Genomic DNA, 21430 nt, shown 5'->3' with positions numbered 1-21430 from the left:
ACTCCCTCAAGGTGGTGTCAGAGAGGCGGATGCTGTCCAAGATAAAGACAATGTTGGATAACACCTCCCACCCACTCCATGACATGTTGGTCAGTCACAGGAGCTCGTTCAGTGAGAGACTGAGATTACCGAAAAGCACCACTGAACGACACAGGAAATCATTCCTGCCTGTGGCCATCTCCCTGTACAACGCATCCACTTAACACACTGTTTGCTGCTACAGCTACACATGTTTCTTTTCCAACTATTTATTTATAAGTGACTTATGTATGTATGTATGTATATATATGTATATATTGTACTATTCTTAGTTAGCGTATTGTCTGTCTTGTCTTAATGTTGGTTTAAAATGGAGCACTGTAACAAAAAATAATTTCCCCCAGGGATCAATAAAGTATTCTGATTCTGATTCTGATAGAAGACATAGCATACATTTTCACTGCTATGCTGATGACACCCAGCTCTATCTGTCCATGAAGCCAGATAACACACACCAATGAGTTAAACTGCAGGAATGTCTTAAAGACATAAAGACCTGGATGGCCGCTAACTTTCTGCTTCTTAATTCAGATCAAACTGAGGTTATTGTACTCGGCCCTGAAGAGCCTAGAAATATGGTATCTAACCAGATTCTTACTCTGGATGGCATTACCTTGGCCTCCAGTAACGCTGTGAGGAACCTTGGAGTCATTTTTGACCAGGACATGTGCTTCAACGCACATATTAAAAAAATATGTAAGACTGCGTTCTTCCATTTGTGCAACATCTCTAAAATTAGAAATATCCTGTCTCAGAGTGACGCTGAAAAACTAGTTCATGCATTTATTACTTCCAGGCTGGACGACTGTAATTCATTATTATCAGGAAGTCCTAAAAACTCCCTGAAAAGCCTTCAGCTAATCCAAAATGCTGCAGCAAGAGTCCTGACAGGGACTAGAAAGAGAGAGCAGATTTCTCCTGTTTTGGCTTCCTGTTAAATCCAGAATCAAATTCAAAATCCTGCTCCTCACATACAAGGTCTTAAATAATCAGGCCCCATCTTATCTTAATGACCTTGTAGTACCATATCACCCTATTAGAGCACTTCGCTCTCGCTCTGCAGGCCTACTTGTTGTTCCTAGAGTATTTAAAAGTAGAATGGGAGGCAGAGCCTTCAGTTTTCAGGCCCCTCTTCTGTGGAACCAGCTTCCAGTTTGGATTCAGGAGACAGACACTATCTCTACTTTCAAGATTAGGCTTCAAACTTTCCTTTTTGCTAAAGCATATAGTTAGGGCTGGACCAGGTGACCCTGAATCCTCCCTTAGTTATGCTGCAATAGATGTAGGCTGCCGGGGGATTCCCATGATGCATTGAGTTTTTCCTTTCCAGTCACCTTTCTCGCTCACTATGTATTAACAGACCTCTCTGCACTGAATCATATCTGTTATTAACCTCTGTCTCTCTTCCACAGCATGTCTTTTATCCTGCCTTCCTTCTCTCACCCCAACCGGTCGCAGCAGATGGCCCCGCCCCTCCCTGAGCCTGGTTCTGCTGGAGGTTTCTTCCTGTTAAAAGGGAGTTTTTCCTTCCCACTGTTGCCAAAGTGCTTGCTCATAGGGGGTCATATGATTGTTGGGTTTTTCTCTGTATCTATGAAGCGCCTTGAGGCGACTTATGTTGTGATTTGGCGCTATATAAATAAAATTGAATTGAATTGAATTGAATTTACATGCTTCCAGCTCCCGTTTTTGCTCGATGACAGCTCGTACTTTTCCACTCTCATTTTTCTACCTCCTCGCGCTCACAGACACATAACGGGTATGGCAGTCCATTCTCCCTGCAGCACGGACTACACTGCCCATGAGGCTACATTCTTTAGTGTTATGCCTGTAGCATTCTGCCTATTAGCTTAGCACAACAACAACAACAAAAAGGCGCTCTCTCACCCAGGAAACACACAGTCGCAGTTTGTTCCGTTTACAGCATCCTGCCATACGACTGCATTTGTCCGTAACCATCAGGAACCCTCACGTTAACTTTTATCAAGTGGAAAAAAAGTTCGCGTTCATCCTCCAGCTTTACTGTGTTTATGCTACGCTAACATAGCTGTGTAGCTAGCCACCACATAGCACATCATTATATACCAGCTAGCCCAACTTCAGTAACCCTACAAACATCACTGCTGTTTAGTTTTCTGCTGTTTAGTTTTTCTGTCTTCATTTATGATTTATGATAGCAGAGCTGTACGTTTGAATTTTTCATGAATCCCTCAATCTTTAGATGGAAACTAGCGAGCTAACTTCCTGCTAACTTCTAATGCCGTTAAATTTAATAAATTCTGTTTTCATGGATGCCTGGATGTTAAACTTAATTGTTACACCTGGTAGAGCAGAACGCTGATCATTTTATTAAAGATGAAAGAATTTAGACAGTTTGTAGCTCTCAGACTTTGACTTTGGGACCTAAAGCGGAGTTTGGAACGGAAAACGGCTAATGACATCAGACTTAAAGAGCGGACGGTTGCAGCAATTCCCCAGCTCTCTGTGAATGCAGTCATGGTCATTGATGAGTCTTCACTACAGTTTGCATGTTAATGATCATGAAACTGACCTCACAGCTGAAGGTTACTCAGTGGTGCCAGTTTTGAATCAACTTTTTGAGACTTTCCTTACCTGGATCATTGAGTGCGATCAAAACACAGACCGACTAAACTTATTCCATGTTGTGCCGTGAGATGCGGTAAGTCTTAAGTGATAACTCTATAGTGCACGTTGTGTGGAGCTAACAGTTCAAAAACTGGTTTACTGCACTATCAGCAAAAACACTCACACTTTACATTTAGCACCTACACATTTGTGCACACAATTTCACACACAGTTAATGAAGCCTTGAGAAAAATGGTTTTATTTTTCACGGTTTTACTAATATCACAAGTTCACAAAGCCCTCTCCATCTGCTGTTCCAGCCCCCAGCCTCTCATTCATTTCATTTTGCTGCCATTACCTCACCTCTGTGTGAGCGTGTGTGTGTGATGAGTCATACTTTTATTTTGTGGCGGTCTTTAGTTCCAGCCGATGGCTTGGACCGCTCAGGGTGACAATGACACACACACACAGCCTTTAATTCATGTGAATGGGGGGGTTGTGGGATATTTGGGGGCGGAGGACGCTGACATGCATCAACGCACAGCCACTGAAAGGAGACCAGCTCCTCCTCATTTTCTTCCTTCGTACCCCCTTCTCTTCTACTCCCTTTCCCATGTCCTCCACCTCTTCCCCCTTCCTGCTTCCCTCTTCTTCTCACTGTTATGCTACCAGTCAACATTGATTAGATATTGAAGTTAATCTCGGCTAAACTCCTACACTTACAGCCTGCACGTTTCAACCAGTCAGAGACCAGCTTGCTGCTGACTGGAAATCTAAACTGCATCCGTATTGGTCCGCAACAGCTGCATCCTGCTGCACGTGCGCGCCGCATATCTGAAAATAAGCGAGCATGATAAGCGAGCGGGAAATTAATTTGACGGGTAGCACAAAGAGCTTGATGACACACACACACCCCAACCCTCGACGTATACATGAGCTCACTGATGAGTGCACAGACATGTAGCCGAGCGTGAAGAGGCCATAGGTTTATAATGTACGCTCTCACCGACAGCTCGGTCTCACAGCTGAAAACCTGTTTGCTCATCTCCACAAACACAAATTAAGTGTAACAATGTTTCCGTTACTTTTTCTTAGGACGCATCACCACACCAAGCCAGAAAATACAAAGGTCTGAAAAAGTTTCTGTTATATTTTCACCTAAACTGTGATCTCTGTCTATCGCTGAACTTAGTTTTGATTGATTAACCTGACAGGGAAGTTTTTATTGTCTAAAGCTTCTTCTTCTTGTTTCGGCTGCTCCCTTTAGGGTTCACTACAGCGGATCATGCTCCTCCATTTCACCCTATCCTCTTTGGTCACATCGACCCTTTCCGTGTCCTCCTTCACTTTGAGGTCTTCCTCTTTTCCTCCTGCCTGGCAGCCCCTCTCCCTCCTCTGTCCAAACCATCTCAGCCTTGTCCTTCTAACTTTGTCTCCACACCGCTCAGCCTGAGCTGTTCCTCTGGTGTCCTCATCTCTAGTCCTGTCCATCACTCAGGGTAAAGATCTTCAGTTCAGCTTCCTCCCCTTTTGTTGGTTCCTGTTATGGAAATCTGAAATAGTAGTCCACGCATAGAAAATCCAGAAAGGGTCAACCCTCTTGTCTCTCAACGGTGTGAGATTAGAGGCTGGAAAGCCAGCCTTCCAGGACGATCAGTCACCACCATGTAACCTCTCTTCTACCTGCTTCCTGCTCTCACTGGTCAAGCAAATAGTTTATCTGCCTAAACTTAACTAAGTAGTTATTACCTAAAGCTAACCAATAGCTGGTATCTATTAATGCAACAAGAACCAGACTTTCTCATGAGGTCTCTGTGGTCTTCCTCTTAGTCCCAGTGTTTAAAGTTCCTCCTCTCACTTCCACACTCTGGTGTTCCTTCTCTCTCGTTGCCTCCTAACACACCTTCCTCTTCTCCTCTTCCTTTGTCTTTGGTCATCAGCAGCACAGTTTCCACCCTGCTGGCCACCAGTGAACCCGGGCGGGTGGTTCTGGAATGGAAATCTCACTCTTGATGATCCACATCATTGAACTGGCAAAGATTTTATGCATTTCGCCCTCTCTGACCCAATCCTAGGTTCACCTTGCTTCGTGCCCCCTCTTTTAGTTTGGGACGTGGCGTGTCAGTGCACCTTAAATCTTTTAGATAAACATCAGTGAACAAATCTTGAAACCAAATGTCACTGAAATCACGCCAAAGTGCAGAATTATATCCATCAAAAGATTTGAAGGTTTGCAAGATACTGCATAACTGTTGCTTTTTGCCACCAGTTCAGCTCCACCCACATGACGTGTCATCTCAGCTTGTAAACATAAAAAAGCTCTACGCCAGAACAGTGTGGTGGGAGGGGCTTATCCAATTACTTTTCCTAACAGTTTGCCATCCCTAGGACCACTGACCGTCCCTAACACCGTTTATCAAGCCTGTCTGTCTCTGTGTCTGTCTGTCTGTCTCTCTGCTGTATCCATTTCTTTCCTGACATCCCAATGACTGTTATTTATTACCCGGCAGTGTCGGCTTTACCCGAGCATGCCAAAGCTGGTCGCTCTGTCCTCAGGCAAACTCTCTCCCTCTTTCATTACCCATCTTTCTCACTTTATCGATGCCTCCCTCTCTCCCTCTCTCTCGTTTTATGCCACTGTCTGGCACATTCTGCATCTCATTTCTTCTTCCTCTGTCTTGCCGTCTGTCTGTTGTTATTCGCCTGTCGTGCTCCATCCTCTGTTTGTGTTTTTTCCCCCTCCATTGGCATCACTGTTTGCACACATACAGACACAGACTGCTGTCACCAGAGGCAGGAGGCTCTCTCCAGACACCTCTCTGTCTGGTGACATCCAGACGACATTGGATTGTGTGTGTTTGCTACGGGTGTGTGTTCACCCCCCTCTCTTTATTGAGATAGATAGATAGATAGATAGATAGATAGATAGATAGATAGATAGATAGATAGATAGATAGATAGATAGATAGATAGATAGATAGATAGATAGATAGATAGATAGATAGATAGATAGATAGATAGAGATGGTATGTGGTGATGAAGAAATCAAAGAATGGAGTCAGGAGGTGGTGAGTGAGGGGAAGCGAGATGAAGTTCATGAAAGGGGGGATGAATGTGGAGGTGTGTGTAGAGGGGGGGATGAGGGCAAGTAAAAGAGAGAGAGAGAGACTTGAGATGGAATTAAAGATGAAACCATGTTGGCATGTTTGTCAACTTTACCCTAAAGCTGTGTATGAGTGTGTGTACAATTACAGCCACTTACAGCTGTGCAGCCCTAATTAGCCCTCAACACACACTCATTAGTCTACAGTGGAAGACCAAAAGAAGGATAATGTGGGCCAAAGTGGGATGGTCCCCTCACAATCACAAGGTCAAAGTGGGAAAGTCTATTCTCCTCTAGAGGGGAACATCCTAACGAATGTAGCTTCAATTAGGGAGACTTTCAGTTACGGTGTGCCAACCAATCCAGACACATCAAACATCATCCAGAGGCTTCAGGCTTGACCAAAGGGAAGCTGAATTATTAGGATAACAAGACACTTTTTCCTAAAATCATCTGTTACAACACCAAAATCAGACAACTGCTTGAGGATGACATGAAAAGGACCAAAAGCATCAGCCTTTCAGCCAAAAACCAAAAACTGGTTTCAGTCATTATGCAAATGTACTGTTTATAAGGTTGAAACCTGCAGTCAGCTGAGACTGAAGACGTCACCTGGATGAGTGACGAAACGTTTCTCTCACAAAACGCTACGTCCAGATGAACAGAATCAACTTTTGGAAAAACCGCAGTTCCTCTAATGTCCACATGAGGCTCCATAAATGTCATTCATCATTGCAAATATTCACCACAGTTTTAATCTTCGTTTGTAAGTTGTTCTCCTTCCAGCCCACAATAATACAAGCCCAAACCTCAACAAACCAACTTCATTACAAATACATAAACACCTCGGGGACTTTCTTCGCCCTGAAGTCATTTTCTCAAACACAGTGGAGTGCCAGACTGTGTGTCTCCTCCAGCAAGTTCCAATTTAGCTCTCACCTTATTTACTTTTCTTACCGAACCCCTTTATCGATTGATTTGGCTTCTTGGGAGCCAAAGCATGAAACCACCCAAAAATGTTGATTATTTAAAGTCATTATTTAAGAAATAATCTAATTCTATTTTTTTTCTTTTGCTTTGACATACACTTGAAATCTTCCTGCCGCTACTATAATTGTAAGAACCTTACCTGCGCACCAGTGAGCTTGTTGTGATCATAGACATAATGTACTTTACACAGTAAAGGATTCCCTGTTTTTTTTGTCTATTTAAACACTAATGGAGACCATAACTGAAAACAAAAACATCATGTTGTATTTAATAGGGCTTTAAAATATACACATACCCATGAAGGAAGTGTTTGCTAATGGAATAAATCAGATGAGTTGTTGGGTAATATTTTTTACAGGCTCCTATACATTTTTTTAAACAAGCAGAGGAGTCACCCCCTATTAAAACTCTTAAGAGTAGTTTTAGTTTACTAGTTTTAATACTTAAACTTAAAACCACAGTAGAACAAAAGGCAAAGTCAAAAACAAGAGCAATTAAAAATTCAAATAAGTAAAAAGAAGTGGTCCAGGTGAGAGCTTGAATTCATGCGATTGTGAATTCTTCCACCCAACTTATCTTTTAGTGCTGACACTTTTAGATTATTGTTGTTCCTCACAATTAAAAATCAGCGATGAAAAGACACAAACGCACTTTTTGAAACCAAAGAAGTCGTCCCCTGCTGACCATTACTGAGAAAGGATGTTAACGGTGCTTCTAGCTTGGCTGCATTTTTCAGACCAGAAGCCATCTTAGCCTTTGTACTCAGAGTTTGCTTTTAATGCATATTTTAATTATGAAGCGATGTTTTTGTAATTTTAGTGTCTAAATGTAACCAGACAGACAGAAAATGAAAAATGGTACGTTATAGCCAAAGGAAGATACGATAAAAGGTCATACAAAAAAGGTGATTAGTGATTAGTTTTACTTTGAAGGTTATGTGACACAACCAGCTCTTAACATGTAGATTTTGTTGTGGCTCACATGAGAAATTAATTAAATTCAATTTAATTTTATTTATATAGTGCCAAATCACAACAACAGTTGCCTCAATGTGCTTTGTATTGTAAGGTAAAGACAAGCTTAAGGCTCTGCCTCCAACTGTACTTTTAAAGACCCCAGGAACCACAAGTAAACCTGCAGTCTGAGAGCAGTGCTCTGTTGGGTGATCTATGAGGACTTTCAGATAAAAATGGCCCTGATTATTCAAGATGTTATGAGAAGGATTTTAAATTTGATTCTTGATTTAACAGGAAGCCAAAACAGGAGAAATCTGCTCTCTCTTTCTAGTCCCTGTCAGGACTCTTGCTGCAGCATTTTGGATCAGCTGAAGGCTTTTCAGGGAGTTTTTAGGACTTCCTGATAATAATGAATTACAGTCGTCCAGCCTGGAAGTAATAAATGCATGAACTAGTTTTTCAGCGTCACTCTGAGACAGGATATTTCTAACTTTAGAGATGTTGCACAAATGGAAGAAAGCAGTCTTACATATTTGTTTAATATGTGCGTTGAAGCACATGTCCTGGTCAAAAATGACTCCAAGGTTCCTCACAGTGTTACTGGAGGCCAAGGTAATGCCATCCAGAGGAAGAATCTGGTTAGATACCATATTTCTAGGCTTTTCAGGGCCGAGTACAATAACCTCAGTTTGATCTGAATTAAGAAGCAGAAAGTTAGCAGCCATCCAGGTCTTTATGTCTTTAAGACATTCCTGCAGTTTAACTCATTGGTGTGTGTTATCTGGCTTCATGGACAGATAGAGCTGGGTGTCATCGGCATAGCAGTGTAAATGTATGCTATGTCTTCTAATGATGCTGCCTAAGGGAAGTCAAAGGAGCTTGCAAAGAAAAGCGTCTGGACTTCTTTAAGTTGCTTGAAGACGTTTCACCTCTCATCCGAGAAGCTTCTTCAGTTCTAAGGTCAAATGGTGGAGAGTCCCAGATATAAACCTAGTGGGAGTTTCCCCCCACAGAGGGACAAAAGGACCCCTGATGATCCTCTAATCGCCTGAGCCAAGGTGGGAAACTGGGCGTGGGTCCCAATCAGCCAGAGTTTCGGGTGTGTTCATTGTGAAACCTGGCCCCACCTTATCATGCGAATTCCTGAGATCAGATGGCCCAGGATGTGAGTGGGCGTTAAGGCGTCTGGGAAGGGATCTCAAAACTGGATTATAGATGGCAGAGAGTTGGTGTCGTAAACCCCGCCTCTGTTCAAAGATGGTCGCTCACAGTGGACATAGATGGCTTCTTTCACTCCTCTTTCAAACCATCTGTCCTCTCTGTCCAAAATGTGAACATTGGCATCCTCGAAAGAGTGTCCTTTATCCTTAAGATGCAGATGGACTGCTGAGTCTTGTCCTGTGGAGGTGGCTCTTCCAGACGCTTTTCTTTGCAAGCTCCTTTGACTACGATGACCTGGATGACTGAGAACCTTCACAGACATACTGCCTAAGGGAAGCATGTATAATGTAAACAGAATTGGTCCTAGCACTGAACCCTGTGGAACTCCATAATTAACCTCAGTGTGTGAAGAGGACTCTCCATTTACATGTACAAACTGGAGTCTGTAGCCACTTTTCCATAAGTACCTAGTCACAACACTCGAGTTGGATCGACTGGTTTTCCATTACAATCTGGTACTACCTAACATGTGTGGTTGTCATCATAGCAATGTGTCCAAGCATCATGCAACACGAACGCTACAAAACAGGTGGATGTCGAAGCAAGAATATACCTGCTGCTCGGTCTGTGGCTTTTCATTACACTCGGGGAAAACGGCGTTGTTTCTTGTTCGCCGGGTTTCGAAATGGCCGTTTTAATTTTCATGAATGAGAAACTCTCATGAGTAGTGAAGCTACTGACCAGCCAGTCGGTGGCATGCAGTCTGGCAACATCACATTTTAGTACCTGCTTGGATCGCCTGGAATCCTGGGCGGGTACTAAAAAAGTACCTGGTACCAGGAACTGTGACCTAATGGAAAACTGTGGCCAACTGTGCTGAGTCGATCCGAGTAGGTACTTATGGAAAAGGGGCTTGTTAGACAGATATAATTCTAACCACTGCAGGGCAGTGCCTTTGATACCTACAGGATGTTCAGATCACTGTAATAAAATATTATGGTCTGGTTGCCGTTAGACCGACTGCAGATTTCAGTTGCTTGCTTTGCGTTTTACTTCCCCAAACATAAGACACAAAATCTGTCAGCCCGACACACAGAATCAGACTCTCAGATTTTAAACCAGGTAGACATTTCTGCCATAAACTGTACACGTATAAGTAGGACCTCCACACGTGAAACGTAACGAGCCCATCCCTCTGCTCTGAGGAATCCCACGGAGCAGCTGTGAATGGAATTACACGCTTACCTGAAAGCATCAATGCATATTTATGTGTGTGTCAGTGCTCCTGGTCTCAAAGGCTCATTAGGTGAGCATATGGAGTGATGAGTGAAAAAGGTCTGCCGGTGATGGGGAACAGAAACAAGCCTGACTCAGCACTCCGGCTGCTGAATTACAGCTCGACGGTTTTACCTCTCTGCTTTTAATACACCGCGCTGAGTAGAACACACTAAAACTCGCACGACTTACCTTCGAATATCCGAGATTTGTTTTATTGGTCCGCAGAGATTTTATGCAGTCTTTAAAAAGGTAGAAAATGATTTTAATTTGCCTTTTAACCTTTTTTTTTAATATACAGACAGGAAGTGTCCTCTGAGAGGGACGGACCTGTTACTGCTGTGCAGGAGCAGTCAGGTGAAAATGATTTTTCCTCGGTTCAGTCGGGGATTTCAGCATGCTGTGACCCTGCAGGCAGTCTGAACCACTGGTAATAAAATGGAGACACATTAATTCCTGAAATGTTTCGAGATATCAGAGCGTGCAGTAGAACATCAATATATCATTACCACTTAAATGTCGAGACAGCAGTGTAATTACTGCAGACGAGAAAGCTGCCAGCCTCTATCAGTTCAGGAGATGTTTATATTCCCTCATGAAGATGCAGGATACTGAGAATGTGCTGCACATTTTAACCCCTTAAATCCAGCCACCGCTGATGATACTGAACCTGTTGTAGAGGTTCTGGACTCCAGATTTGATGCAACAAAAAACAACAATATTGCAAATGTTCCAGTCACAGCGGTGTTAGGTGGTAGAGTGTGCCTCACAGATTAGCTTTTTTGTTTCCTGTCAGGCTATTTGACCGGTAAACCAACATCACACTAATGACTTTCTCATCGGTACACACTAATAAGACAGTGTGTCACTTTGACTGCGAGGTTTATTTCTTGTTAGCCGACATATGAGCCAAAGGAAAAGGCAGCTAACATGATGAGTTGGCTAAACTTTAAAAATGTAAACCAAACTTGCCGATGTAGCTGCCATCACCAGTGTGTGAATGTGTGTGTGAATGGGTGGATGACTGGATATGTAAAGCGCTTTGGGGTCCTTAGGGACTAGAAAAGCGCTATATAAATACAGGCCATTTACCTTTTTTTTTTTACCAAACTTGCTACCTCAAAAAAGACTGACTGTGTAGGACTTCAAATGGATACGTTAAATACACTTAATATAATGATAATATAATATAATGAATACAAAACGTTACCTGATGAATCGTGCTTTATGCTGAGACATTCAGAATTTGGTGATGTTGTCATGTCAGTATGGACTAAAAAGTTTACTTTGTTAGTCTTTTTCTGAATAATTAAGAACACATCAGATACACTTCATCTCCATCTATCTATCTATCTATCTATCTATCTATCTATCTATCTATCTATCTATCTATCTATCTATCTATCTATCTATCTATCTATCTATCTATCTATCTATCTGTTAACTTATGTAACATTTTTTTAGTAAATAAACTCAGAAATTCACATGATTAAATGTTTTCTATAAACCTAAGCCTGTGAGTCCACAGTATTTAAATTATGTTCTAACTCTCTATGATCTCACACTTTGCCTCATTCACATGCCCCATAACACCACAGTTACAGAAACACTACTTTTAATTAACATTTAATCATTAACCCTGAACACGAGCACTGTTGCTGGTGGCCTGTTGCTGCTCTCGCTCCAAAAAACACTGGAAAGCACTTCTCATCCACTGGAATGACCAGTTAAACACATAAACATGACTAAACTAAGGCAGGTAAATATGAGTATTCTGTACTTTGAAAAACCAAGTACGAGTCACTGACTCAATATGAGTATAAATAAAGTTAAAGGCAGTCCACTGTGTGCATTTACAGTGTGAGGTCCTGTTTGCTCTGCCGGACTTTATATTGCTCACATTATGGCATGTTTGGCATCGTTAAAAAGACTGTCACGTTTTTTATGGTCAGAAGATGTTGTTGTGGGCTGAGACATCTGCAGTCATGTTTTAAGTCTCATTGCTGCCAACGTCCAAAAACTTGGAACATTTTTTAGAACATCTTATCAAAATGGCCAGATGTGCACCCCAGAAAACGGGGCTAGATCAGATTTTATGAGGGATACAATTCATGTGGAAATGTGCAGTCAAATAATACGTCTTCATCTGGTGACTTTTCTTAAACTATGAAAAAACAAGTTTGATTTCATCCACTAGGATCCTCTGTTGAATCTCCTTTGTTCTCTCCTTGGCTCTCCTCCTTTGCCCATCCACTCCTTCCCCATGTCTCCTCTCCTCAGAGGCACAGAGGGGGGATGAGGGCAGAGCAGAGGTAAAGGAGGAGCAGGAGAAAAGGAGGCTGCTGGCTGTCATGTCAAATCATCATCAGCATCAGACTGCAGAGTCAACGGCACGCTGAGTGACACATCCCTTTTCTGCTCGCTCACTCTCTCGTCTTCTTCGTGTCTCTTTTAAGATCCTTTAAGGGGTCGGCGTTGGACCGCGCTGTGTCTGCACGCGACAATTAACCCAGTCCCAGATGCTTTAGGCTTCAGAATAAAACAGCTACATTTCTTCTTTGCTCTTTAATGATCTGCAAACGAATGCACTGCAGTGTTGGGCAGTGGAGCAGACGTTTGTTTTTAAACTGGACTTATTTTTCTCATTTCCAGCTCCTCATTTCAGAGTAGCTTTGCATGATCTTCTGTGGAAAGCAACCCATGTGAAATCTTTTTAGAATGAGCATGAGCGTTTCTGGTGGGTCAATAGAAACTCTAAAAATTCATGCAGGGAAATTAAAAATCTTAACTGACACACAGCAGGGTCACTGAGTTGGGATAAATGGGATCAGTTGTAGTCAGTTCCAGCTCTATATTTTCATGCTCCTGCTAATAGATTTGCTTTGCATGATTCACAGTTCAAAATGATCCTTATTTGAATATACTGGGCCTTGGTGCAGCCCCTCAGTTTCTCAGCTGTCTGAAATAAACCGTTTTAGCCCCTCCCACTTTAAGCCAACAGCTTTTTTAATTGGCTGTCCCGCATAAACAACAAGTTTAAACAACAGGTGGGTGGAGCTTTGTGAGATGATCAGATTATGGATGGTCTCACTTTGTGATATCATCCAGAGCTAAGAGCAAAAAAACAAATAAACATAAATCTGTGTTTAGAGCAATGTCCAACAATATTCAGTTATATCTGTTAAGATCCAATGAATGCAGCTTATTGAACAGTTGGCATGGAGTGAATGTTTAGCAGAGACTGTGATTTGGTTTGGTCTGTGCAGAAATTCAGAGTTGTGTTATCAGTTAAGTCTGTGAAGCAGCTTTCTTATGACTCTCCTACATAAAATAAAGCTGGTGTGTCACACTACTGCAGTAGTTACAAGGAGTAAAGTGCAGTTGCTGTTTATTGCTCTACAAACACACTTGAAATGCTGTAAAACCAACCGTATCATCCGTTGCTGCTGGACACTCCCCCAAAATGTCACATCAGGACAGCTTCTTCAGAAGCAGAGCGCAGTTAAAGGATGAAGATTATTAGACTGTGGTTGTGCCAAGTCTGTTCAGGTACATTAAAAACTAGAAATTTCGTGCCCAGAAACAGAAATGTGAATCTTTTGTCCTGTCTTGCTCCCCTAAACCCCAACTGCTGAGGATTCTTCCTGGTAAAGGGGAGTTTTTCCTTCCCACTGTCGCCAAGTTTTTGCTCATGGGGGTCATTTTTCAGTTTTCTACCTTTACTGCTGTTTACTGTAGATGCGATTAACCGCTATCTAAATAAAACTGAACTGCCTTGGATTAGTAAATTAACACTTGTGAATATTTTACAAACTGCTGTGAGACTGTTATTATCATAGTACAGCCAAATATTTTTGACACTGCCCCCTTATGACAGCAGATCCTCTCTGCAGTCCGTAGCTTCCAGCGAGCTACCAATGAGCTGCCTCCACTGAGCTATCATTTCCCCTTAAAGTGGACCTCAGAGCAACTGCAGTTCTGCAGGTTTCCAGTTGTGCTGAAAGAAAAACTGCAGCCATAATGTACACACAGTGAAGATGCAGTGTGGACACAAAAGGAGGAAATCCAGAGAAGATCTGAGCTTTTTGTGCATATTTCAAATTTAGGAGGAAGGGGCCACCTCGCCCTGCACCCTTCTCTCTTTTTCTTCTTTTCTTGCATTGATGCTTTGCCCCCATTGTTCTCCGGCCTACACACACACACACACACACACACACACACACACACACACACACACACACACACACACACACACACACACACACACACACAAAGATGGAAAACAATGCGTGAAGCGTGAATGGAGCAGCCACCACAGGGAGAGTTGTAAGCTGCTGGCGCACAGAGGAGCGCCGCTGACTATCTCACTCCATCTGCTCCCTTTGTCTCTCACTCATCTCTCTCTCTTTTAATTCAAAGTTTGCACGCGCATCCCTCGCACGAGGGATGGAGAGAAAAATCATTTTCACATTTTCTCAGAAACATTTTTTTTTGGGCAGTCTAAGGAGGTGGAGTCGGGTGAAGTGATGGTGGTGAGGGTGGAGATGATGGGGCTCCTGGACAAGGGGCGCAGAAGGGGTGGTTGCTAGGGGCAACCAAATAACGTTGAGAGGTGAACGGTGCGTGTGTGTGTGTGAGAGAGAGAGAGAGAGAGAGAGAGAGAAGAACCTGCCAACGTCCCGCTGCTCAACCCCTCGCGCCAATTTCATCTCACACAATTGGCTGAGCGAGAGAGAGAGAGAGCGACGACGCAGGCAGACGCGCGAGCGAGCAACAGAGAGAGAGAGGGGATGGCTGGTAGGATTTAGCCCCGGCAGCGTCTTTTCCCGTCCAACACAACAAGCTTATTACCTTTCTGTCCACGCGCCTGGAAACGGATTTACGCACACGAAAGGAGGTTTGTTTGCCTCTTTTATTTCTGCATTTCTCCACTCTGACCATCACTCTGCCGAGTGGCACATCTCTGGCGTCTTATTCATGTTTTCCTGCTCACCTCTTAATGAGCGGAGGCTTTTAATTCGGCTGCAGTTGGAGGCTACAGGTCGCAGGAGTGTGTTTAATGGCGATTAGCCGGCGGGTAATTAGCCTTTAACGGTCATATTAACCTGGTAGTAGTAGTGGTGGAGGTGGTGGTGGTGGCGTGCGGGGCAGTGAGGGTGTGCTGATCTGGGGTCCTCGTGCGAGGGCTTGTTTTTGTCGGCGGTGACGGTTGCGGAGGGGGACAATGAGCGGGGGCTGTTGTTTGGCGACGTCGCGCGCGCTAGTGCCCAAAAAGCCTTTGATCCAATTGCGTCTGTTTGCAAAGAGACACGTTTATATATATTTATTTCCATAGATTTTTTTTTCTTTAATTGAGTTGGGGGGGGGGGGGGGGTGGAACACAGGATGGTTGCCGTGTTTTTGTGACGTTATGGAGCCTCACAGGAGCTGTGTGTGATAGGTGATGATACTCGCGCGGGGCTTGCGGTTGATACTTTGATGTCACACGGAGCTGTTAATGTCTCTCCGTGCTTCCACGCGGCTCCAAGGGGCGTTTGACGGACGGTTAGGTCGGTCCCTGTGGCTCTGACATGTGTATCTGTCATCACCTACTTGCGCGCGCGCCTGTGTGTATTTCTGTTTTGAGCGCGTGCAGTCTGGAGAATATCCTACCACAAAAATAAAATCAGTGAATTAGAACAAATAATAATAATTTAAAAAACAACCCGTCGAGGCGCGTGAGGTTGTTTACGCGCCCGGGCAGCAGCGAGCGCAATAAACACAGAATCTCAGTCTGAATGCGCGCGCAGGAAGAAAAGAGACTGGAAAGGGGGCGGGGAGGGGAGAGGGCGCGTGAGGGTCTTTAAGCCATTTTCGATGAAGCGCGTGTTTAAAAAAAAAAATGGTGCGCACAAGGCGACAGACAGAATCACATCACAATCAGAGCCCAGCGTGCACGTGAGAAACGTAAACGAGGTCAGCGCGAGGAAAGCGGGAAAACTCGTGTATGTAGTGTCACTATCGGCTGTTTCCCGTCCTGTTGGCCCTGATGTGTCGAGGCTGGGGGTTAAAAGTGAGAAGTATGCCACTCTTTTCTTCCTCCAACAATAGACAACGACGTGCTTGTTGGGAATCTGGCGCTTCACTTGTTTTGCTCAGTGATGGATTCTCTGCGAGCCCCCCTCTCTCTGTTGTTGTTGATCGTAAAGCCATGAACCCCTCACTCATTTGCTGCTTATCTTGATTATGATTAAACTACCAGGTGGTGATTAATCGATCATTTAGCGGTTGTTTTGGGGGCCCATGTGCCGTCCATTGTTCCCTGTATAAAGCTTTTCATAAAGACACATTGAACTGTGTCGAGTTGGAGCTGAATGCGAATGTTTGCGCTGATATTTTTCTGTCCTTCTTGCATCGATGTGAAGTGTGTCTGCAGCAGGTGTAGTAAACACTGAAGTCTGCTGACCTTCTGCATCATCATGTTTTATCGCTTTGTTCATATTTCTGCAGTGTTTCAGCTCTGATTTGGATTTTTTTACTACATAACTTACAGAATTATCCTTTAAAACTGCAACATGGTGGTAGGATTTTAAGCGTTTTCCCCTCCTTTGGTGTGTTTGGGAGGAAAGACGAAGGGGCACACGATTTAAAAACATGTCGCCATATTAGAAGCTTTTTTTGCCCCCCAAAATGGAGGGGGGAGGAGGCTCAGAGAGGAGCTCATTAGCAATGCAAATTAGTTTTTTTTCCCCTCTTCATCGGGGGCTCGGGCACCTGCTGTCTCGAGCATGCGCGCGGCTGGCTGGCTGGCTGGCTTCCTCCCCTCGTCGTCCTCCTCGGGCCTCGTGTGCGCGCCTCCCTCCCTCCTTCCCTCTGCCTCCTTCTCATTAGACTTATGTTCCATTTTCCACTGCGCGCACACGCTGCAGGAGCTTTGACGGATAAAGAATAAATAAATAAAATAAGAAGGAGGAGGAGAGCTCGTGCACTCCTCTCTCTCTCATGCAGCTTCTAGCAGAACATGGTGGAAATAAACGGAGGAAAAGAGGGGAAATAAAAATGTGGGAGGACGGTTAGGGTTCAAGTTAAACTAGAAAGGGAAGAAGGACACAGAGCTAGGAGAAAGGAAAAAAGGAAGGAAAAGTGAAGAATGAGAGGTCACCTTATTTTAACTCAAATTTCACATTCACACAGGATAAAATATAGATAGTTGTGGTCTAACGCACATGTAGGGTTGTTTTATCTGCTTGGAAAGTCTGACGTCATACATTTACAGGTCCAAACGCTCCTTCAGGTTCTAAAATCAAACCAACCCTGAGACAGCACTCCAAATCCTTTCAGCTCCCTCTGACTGAAAGATGCTAAAAAAGAAGAAATTAAAGCATACAGCTGTGCTACAACAGTATTTTTATGTGATATAACACTGTTGCCTATTGTTACACCCATTTTTATGTATTTTGGGGTGCCATCAGGTGGTCTGGTGCACTGCTCCTTGCTAAATGGCGCTAGGAGAGCCAAGCGTCTCCTCGTTCAGACGGCTCATGTCTGAAATGACTGATTTGTCACAGCAGCAGATTAAATTTAGAGTTTGGTGTTTAGACTCCGGGCTTGCTGTTTTTTAATGATGGATGTAAACATTGGTGCATGATGAGTAAACGTCTGCCTGGAGGCTACAGGTGGATGCTGGGGTGGTGGAGGGGTTGAAACAAGTCAGAGGAAACTTTCAGTGTGAGTGTTTTTGGAGTTGTGATCAAAGTGAAGTGTGTTGTGACACAGGGCAGTATTTTTTATGTATTTTGTACTAAATTTAGCTTCCATAAGTTTATTAAGTACATTCAGTTTTAGTTTAGTTTTTAATAGATTATTAGAATATATATTGGTATTTATCAGGGAAAAAAATGTAGTAGTTACTTTAGTCTGAATATTAGTCATAAACTGAATTCTCACATAGTTTCTCCTGTTTCTGTTATATTTTTCTTTATATTTCTTATTTAATTTAAATGATACTCTTCTTATGACACATTGTTTAGTTTTATTTTGTTCACCTTTAGTTTAGTTTCAGTTAAATAGATTAATCTTCCTCACACAAATGCGTCAGTATATCCGTCCAACATCTATAGATTTATTGATTTTAGCGCCTGATATTTACCTGATGTTGCCTGGATTTTGTGGCTTTATAATATTTGCACATTACATAAAGAAAGAAGTAGAAGTGGAAAAACTAGAAAACCAAAATAAACATTAAAAATAATCAGAACTCAACAGTCAAAGTTAAAATATCAGCATCCAACCCAAACTCACAGTGTTTACATTTTACAAACAGGTTTAGTTTGCTTTTGCCGATGGGAGGAAACTGTTGTACATACCAGTATGAATAAATCTGCAGAATATTTGTATGTTTGCTGATATGGTTAAAGAATAAAACTGATGTCAGAATCTGACATTTATCACATAAATTTTTCATGAGATAAATGTTTAAAGATCTGAAAAAGCTAAAAGGCTGCAGTTTTTACATAACGATCAAAGGGAGGAAAAATGTCGCCATTAGCTTTGGTTGTTTTAAACATCGATGCTGGGGCAGAATTCATAGTAAACACTGATTCATTGACGCACAGAAGATGGAAATCTGGACTAGAGCCCCGTGTTTTGATCGGTATTGGCCTTGTCCACTGACATCGGCACAGAATAAAACGGCATTTACTGAAGTCAGAGCCGATGTCAGTTGCGTTACATAAGTTTTTCACCAAATTAATGGCATTTAGTAAATATTTATGATTAAGATTTCTCTGTTTGTCTGCAGGAAAGGGGGATAAATAATAATCACTAATAGAGAGAGAGATGTCAGCTATTGGTCCAGTTGTGATGTCACACCCAGTTCTGATTTTTCTTACAAAAATCTGTGTATAACATGTCGAACGTTTAGTTTGACCTTTGACCCTAGGCTGCTCATCGTTGCACAGTCAGTATAACGTTTAAAAACATATTTCAAGTTTTGACTCAGTACCAAGACGATATGGTCACCTTCAGCACACACGCAGTCCCAGCTTGTGTCAGAAAGAAGACTAATTAGCTGATAAGCAAAGGTTAATGGGCTGAATGATGAATGGGAGATAAATGAACGAACGCAGGAGACGAGAAGACGGGACGACGAAGATGAACGATAGACAAAAATGACAAATTATTGTTGGGGTTAAAATGGCGAAAGTAAGAAGAGAAATGGGCAGGAAGCAATGACGAGGAGCAAAAGGATGGATGATGGCTTATACGTGGAGGAACATGCATAAAGGAAAGGAGAGAGCGATGCAGAGGATGGCACGGCAAATTAAAGAGACAGAAAAAGAAGAAAAGGGTAAGAATGAGGAGAAGAAATGAGGTTAAGAAGGAGAAAGAAGGCACAAAAGGAAACAGGAAGATGTTAACAATGAAAGATGGAGCAGAAGGATATTAGGAGCCAAAGAGACAGTGAGGAAAGGAGTGAAGAAATAAGAGAAGGGTAATAAATGGAAGGAAGGGAGGAATGAGAAGTGGTGAAGGAGGTCTCATTTAGAGGAAGATTAAAGGAGACAAAATAGTTGAGGGTGATAATGATCAATCAGTGAGTGAAATATAAATGACAGAAGTTTTGTGGGAACCCAGGACGCTGTGTTCAGCATCACGTATCGCAGCTAACCGCGAACAATCAGCGAGGAAAATGGATCTATAGATGCCGAACGCGGCGAGCACAGAGGAGGGGATTGTTTCCTCTGGTCACGCGTGGATCATGTGGTTGTTTTAAATTCAGTGAAATGCACAACATGTGCAAAGTCTTCGCTTTACTGTCATGCAAGACTACGATGGATCCACGAGTTTCTCCGTATACGCTCATCTTTACCATTAAAAGGTCACCTGTTTAGCATCGATGGGAAATCATTGGGATACGGCTAAACCCTGATTTCTGATTAGCTTAGTCATGCTCATTTTTTAAACTTCTCACCTTACAGCGTATTCTTTTTCAGTATGTTTGATTTATGTAATGCTCTGCATGTCTGCAGCGATGTATCTGCAGCATCGCTCTGGTAGGTCAGGAACAGAGTTTAGGATGTGAAGTGTCTGACCAGCGCTGCGTTTCTGGGTCGGATGCTGATTGATTGATATATTAGCTTATGCATTGCTCATTTTTTGGTATTAGCATTGTGATTGCGAGCTAGTTGGCACATCACATACTCCCCCTGAAAGTGTGACATGATGACAGCTTTCGTCAGACATCACCTGTGGCTTAGCAAAGGTGCCAGCTGACACAGTAGCGTTGGATGCAGGGAGACCTGCAAGGTGCACACTGGAAAGCTGTAGTAGTGGTGAGGAAGTTTTGGCTCTAAAAACTGCCTGGTCAGGTGGAGGAAACAGTACTGGGTTAGATTGTAATGTTGTAGGCTGCATATAAGAATTGGACATAAACATTAGAGGACCTGCATTAGCTTCATTTTTCAGTCAAAAAGGTTGCTGTTTGATTCAGATCTGTCCCTTTGATGAAAAATGATGAGTTTGGAATGACCGCCCTGTCACCTTAACTCCCCAGAACGAGAACGGGCTGGTTAGCAACTTAAGGTGAAGACGCAGCTCGACTCACTGTCGTCTGAGCTGCAGATTCCAGCGTGTGCTGCAGATAAGTTAAAGAGTTAAAAACACTGAAGTGAATGGACGTGGATGTGACAGCGCCATTTTTAAAGCACCCCAGTCATAAGGGTTTTATATTGGCACATACTGGATGACACAGACACTCAGGTGTCTGGATTTGGGCTATAAATAAACTGGATTTTCAAAGCTGAAGAATATATGAGTAAGGAAATATTTAACTTAATTTAACTAAAGTCCAAACACGATGTCTTTAAGGAATGCTCTGCTGCATTTTGTTCACATTCCTCTGAGAATTTAACATTTTAAGAAGAGTTAAAATCTTTTGAAGAGATAACATTAGAAAAGGTGCAGAATTAACCAGAAAAACTCAAACTTTCTTTTAATAATCACCCCCTTGTTTCTTTGAATATTTGTGGTTGTTGAGACTGTTCATCCAACAAAACAAGTGATTTGGGGAAGTTTTGAGATGTTCCAGAACAAACTGGGAATAACTAAAAACAACAGTTGATGCTGAATGGCTGATATGAAGAGATTATTTGACCAGAAAATAAAATGTGGCGGAAAAAAAGAAAACCTCTGCTGGAAAGACTTAAGAGATAACATCAAATCGGTATTAAGCTACGCAGACAGATAGCGCTGCCATGGATAAAATATTTAGCTGGATTTCCAAATCAGCCTTTCCCCCCCACATTACTCTGAGAGTGTGTGTGTGTCTCCCCCCAAATCC

The 21430-nt window shown here is 42.7% G+C and overlaps 1 protein-coding gene across 1 annotated transcript in view; it reads left to right on the top strand.

The window, feature by feature from the left end:
• Positions 1-14935: 14935 nt before the first annotated feature.
• LOC146619507 (uncharacterized) overlaps positions 14936-21430 on the top strand; it is a 37485-nt gene continuing 30990 nt past the window's right edge. Inside the window, exon 1 of the mRNA XM_085370998.1 lies at positions 14936-15007. The gene's annotated coding sequence lies outside the window, so the exon portion shown is untranslated. The remainder of the gene's footprint in view (positions 15008-21430) is intronic.

Source organism: Diplotaxodon limnothrissa, linkage group LG14, assembly GCF_057381915.1.
Source record: "Diplotaxodon limnothrissa isolate DT_005_m linkage group LG14, D_limnothrissa_male_GT1.1, whole genome shotgun sequence".
NCBI classification, from domain to species: domain Eukaryota; kingdom Metazoa; phylum Chordata; class Actinopteri; order Cichliformes; family Cichlidae; genus Diplotaxodon; species Diplotaxodon limnothrissa.
The sequence above is the reverse complement of the archived record's forward strand: the minus strand, read 5'-3'. Positions and strand labels throughout refer to the sequence as shown.